Here is a 4,754-nt window from a genome sequence, read left to right as displayed (position 1 = left end):
ATTGAAAAAAGAGGATGAAGTTAATTGAGTCATAGGAATGTAGAAATGTTAAGAAAAAGATCAATACACGCAAGTTTATTTGAAAGCACAAAGAGAATGGGGGAAAGCAAGAGCTTAATCTGTGTGTGTTTTTTAAAAACTATTGAATTGTTAACACAAATTGCATTACTGAGATGCATTCTAAGATCAGAAATTTACTTTCCAAGTAAATTTTCTATTTAGAGTAAACTCTTTTAGTCATTATATTTTTTAATAATTCCATGGATGTTGGAGTTGGGGACAGACATCATGTCAATATCCAGTAAAAATGCTAAGAACAGTATGCAGTAGCTAAAACTGGAGGAAGAAAACACTAACCCAAAATATGAATTAAAATACATCTTTCATAAATATTGTCTCTAAATTGATAAAGATATTTACAGACAATATGAGGTTTTTGTTATATTTTCAACTGGCATGATTTTTTAATTTTTTTTTTAATTTTTTTATTTTTTTGACAGACAACTGTTTAGATTTTATTACATAATCATAAACTTAACTCTGCAATCCAGCTAGACTAGGAAGGAGTAGGGAAATTATGGAACCCAATAAGCTGGCAAGAGCACATAGATTATAGAACATTCCAAGCAAATTGGGGTGAAGGGGTGCTCTCCTGAGCTACAGAAGGAATGGTCTGGTGGTTAAGATAAAACACAAGTCAAATTTATTAGAGTTGCCCGCAGTCAGCAATGGTGATCTTCTTGCTGGTCTTACAATTCCTGGACCAAAGCGCTCCATGGCTGTCGCAATACCCATGCCGTCTTTCACCTGGCGAAGGCCACATGCTTGCCATCCAACCACTCCGTCTTGGCAGCGCAGATGAGAAACTGGGTGCTGTTTGTGTTCGGTCCAGCATTTGCCATGGACAAGACGCCAGGACCGGTCTGTTTCAGGACGAGGTTCCCTTCCTCTAGTTTCTCCCCATGGACGGACTTGCTGCCTGTGCCATTATGGCGTGTGAAGTCACCACCCTGGCACATAAACTCGGAATAATTCTGTGAAAGCAGGAACCTTTAGAACCAAACCCTTTCTCCTCAGTGCTCAGAGCACGGACGTTTTCTGCCGTCTTTGGAACTTTGTCTGCAAACAGCTCGAAGGAGACGCGGCCCAGGGGCTCGCCCTCGGCAGCCCGCAGAAGTAAACGGTGGCGTTCCCCATGGCTTGTCACGGGCGGCGTCTGCAAAGCCTGGCATGACTTTTTAAATAAAATAATTACCAGGAAGTTATTTTTAGTTTTATACATATAGTCAGTTTTATTGTATTTATATACTTTCAAGTTTCAAACATAAAAATGTCTGAATACTTATTATTCTGAGGCTTATTTTCTTGATTTTACCTCAATAAAGTAACTTCTAATGAATATATTGACAACCTAATATGATTTGTGTAGGGATGTAGACCCTACTTGAATTGGCCTTATGCATCATTACCATTTTCGTTTTCTCTTTCATACTATGTTATAGAGTAATTGAATGAGGAAACTGCCATATTACTACTTAATCATTGGATATTTAATTATTGGAGATAAAAACAAAAATAGTAAAAACAAAAGATAGAAACTACGTATAGTATTCCTGTGAATCAACAAATGCAAAGCCTAAGTAAATTTTGATCAAATATAGAAAAAAATAGAATGAAAGCGAAAAATAGTTTAACTCTCTTCACCAATTCATTTCTTTATCAAATATTAAGCCAAATTCAAAGCAAAACTCTAGATTAGGTTTGTGTAAGGGAAAATGTGAAGAATGAGAAAGAAATTAAGACTGCTACAGCTTTGACAGAAATGGAGCTTCATATATTCTATGTATATAACAATAATTAAGTATATGAATGTAATTCAACATAATATAGTTGCAATTAAAATTCTGCCAACTATTTATGGTCTTGGGTAAAGCAGCCAATCATTGAGTAAGAACTAAATTATTCTTAGATCACTTTATATGTGCCGCAGTAGTTGCCTCACTCACTTTATTAATCAATGTATTCCCAAGTCAAAGTATCATTCTTTCTTTTTCTTTATTAAGATATTACATATGTGTCCCTATTCCCCCATTGCCCCTCCCCCAACCCTGCTCATGCCTCACCCCATAGTGTTTATGTCCATTGGTTATGCTTATATTCATTCTTATTATCTGGAAACTACTATGGATAATAAGTAATTCCATGCTACTCATAGCAGCAGGGGGGGAAAAAGTAGAAAAAAGGGATATTAAGCCTAGATGACCAAGGTTGATAAGTATCCTACATGCTATGTTTACTTATCTTCAAAACATTTACTAAAAATTTGACAAAGGAGGCAAGAGCATACAATGGAGTCAAAACAGTCTCTTCAATAAATGGTGTTGGGAAAATTAGACAGATACATGCAAAAAAATGAAACTAGACCACCAACTTACACCATACACAAAAATAAACTCAAAATGGATAAAGGACTTGAATGTGGTGGGGAAACCATAAAAATCTTAGAAGAATCCATAGGCAGCAAAGTATCAGACATCTGTCATAGCAATATCTTTACCAATACAGCTCCTAGGATAATGGAAACTAAGGAAAAATAAAATAATGGGGCTACATTGAAATAGAAAGCTCCTGCACAGCAATAGAAACCATCAACAAAACAACAAGAAAGCCGACTGCATGGGAGAACATATTTGCCAATGTTATCTCCAATAAGGGTTTAATTTCCAAAATTTATAAGGAACTCATACATCTTTAAAAAAGGAAGATAAACAATCCAATTAAAAAGTGGGCAAAGGATCTAAGACACTTTTTGAAAGAGGACATACAAAAGGCCAAGAGACATATGAAAACATGCTCAAAGTCACTAATCATCTGAGAGATGCAAATCAAAACCACAATGAGGTACCATCTCAGACCTGTCTGAATGGCTATCATCAACAAATCAACAAATGACAAGTGCTGAGGAGGATGCAGAGAAAAAGGAACCCTCGTGCACTGCTGGTGGGAATGCAGACTGGTGCAGCCACTGTGGCGTTTCCTCAAAAAACTAAAAATGGAACTTCCATTTGAGTCAGTAATCTCACTTCGAGGAATATATCCCAAGAAACTAGAAACACCAATCAGAAAGGACATATGCACCCATGTGTTCATAGCAGCACAATTCACCATAGCTAAGATTTGGAAACAGCCTAAATGCCCATCAGCAGATGAGTGGATTAAAGAGCTGTGGTACATCTACACAATGGAATACTACACTGCGGTAAAAAAGAAGGAACTTTTTACCGTTTGCAACAGCATGGATGGACCTGAAGAGCATTATGCTAAGTGAAATAAGCCAGTTGGAGAAAGATAAATATCATGTGATCTCACTCATTTGTGGAATATAATGAACAACATAAACTGATGAACAAAAATAGATCCAGAGACAGAAGCATCGGATAGACTGTCCAACATCAAAGGGGAGGCAGGGGAAAGGGAGTAAGAGATCAGCAAAGGGCTTGTATGTATGCATGTAAGCATAACCTATGGACACAGACAGTAGGGGTGTGAAGGCATGTGCTGGGGATTGGGAATGACTGGGGAGAGATCAATGTGGGGAAAAGGAGACATATGTAATACTTTAAACAATAAAGAATTTTAAAAAAATAAAAATAAAAACATTCACTAAATAATTAATGCAACCCAAAGCAAAATTGGATGCTTGAACCAGGAAGAAAAAAATGTCAAACAGCCTCAAATTTCAATCTAATTAAATTAAAGCCTTGTACCAAAGTTCATTTAAAAAAAAATGGTTTAGTATTTTCAAAAAAGCTAGACCAGACATTATAGGGTAGCCTTTCTTAAGGACAGGGCAAATCATATTCCCACAAATTAGTGGCAATTCCTATTTTATAAAGTCAAGAATATTGTGGCTCTAACTATTCCTTAAGTAATTAGTTAAATTACTGGATATTCTTTCAGAAGAATTTTCATTACGGTTTCAGTGAAATTATAAATAGATCCATTTTGTGTAGAAAACTAAAAGTCCACCAAATTGAATTACAATACAGTTTTGTTGTAGCATTAATATTATAATTAGCTTTTAATTAAAAATATAATTTGCCATTACAGAAACAACAATAAGAACAACAACATGATAGCTACTTTATTTGGAACATCTATTCTGTGACAAATTGAACAAACCATTAGAAAATGTCAAGTGTTACTTAATGTTCACAACAGCCTTGAAGCAGATGTAATATTTTTCCATTCATTAAAATGATATGATTTATGATAAAACTGAAACTACACAATACATCAATTTACCTAGCTTAAGGCAGAAGATAAAATGAAATAGAATCTGAACAATATCCAAAACATCAATAAATCTACCCTTAGCAATATATAACTTAAGGATTCATTATTTTTAAATATTCAGGACTCTGTAATCTCATTAGTGAAATAAGACTTTTTGACTAATTGATATCAAAGGTCTTTTTAGATTTAACATTCTAAGTTTTATTATTTACTCAGAATTATCAAAGAAAAAGCCACTGATAGAACCATGAAGAAGAGACTGAGTGAGGTCATCCTTGTAACCTATGTAATGAGACGTAATTAAAGAATTTTGCCTTACTAATAACCTAGTTATTAATATCTAGCAATAACAATGCTATTAAGAAATTATTCTGTCTAGAGAGCAGAAATGGCAGATGTAAATTGTTAACATTTGGATAATACCGAGAATGAGAGAAGGGAATTGCTCTGGCTGGAAC

The 4,754-nt window shown here is 34.9% G+C and overlaps 1 pseudogene; it reads right to left on the bottom strand.

Moving 5' to 3' along the window:
- Nucleotides 1-546: 546 nt before the first annotated feature.
- Nucleotides 547-1,197, bottom strand: LOC132227368 (peptidyl-prolyl cis-trans isomerase A-like; annotated as a pseudogene).
- Between the last annotated feature and the right edge of the window lie 3,557 nt (nt 1,198-4,754).

This window comes from Myotis daubentonii, chromosome 1 (assembly GCF_963259705.1).
Source record: "Myotis daubentonii chromosome 1, mMyoDau2.1, whole genome shotgun sequence".
Taxonomy (NCBI): Eukaryota; Metazoa; Chordata; class Mammalia; order Chiroptera; family Vespertilionidae; genus Myotis; species Myotis daubentonii.
The sequence above is the reverse complement of the archived record's forward strand: the minus strand, read 5'-3'. Positions and strand labels throughout refer to the sequence as shown.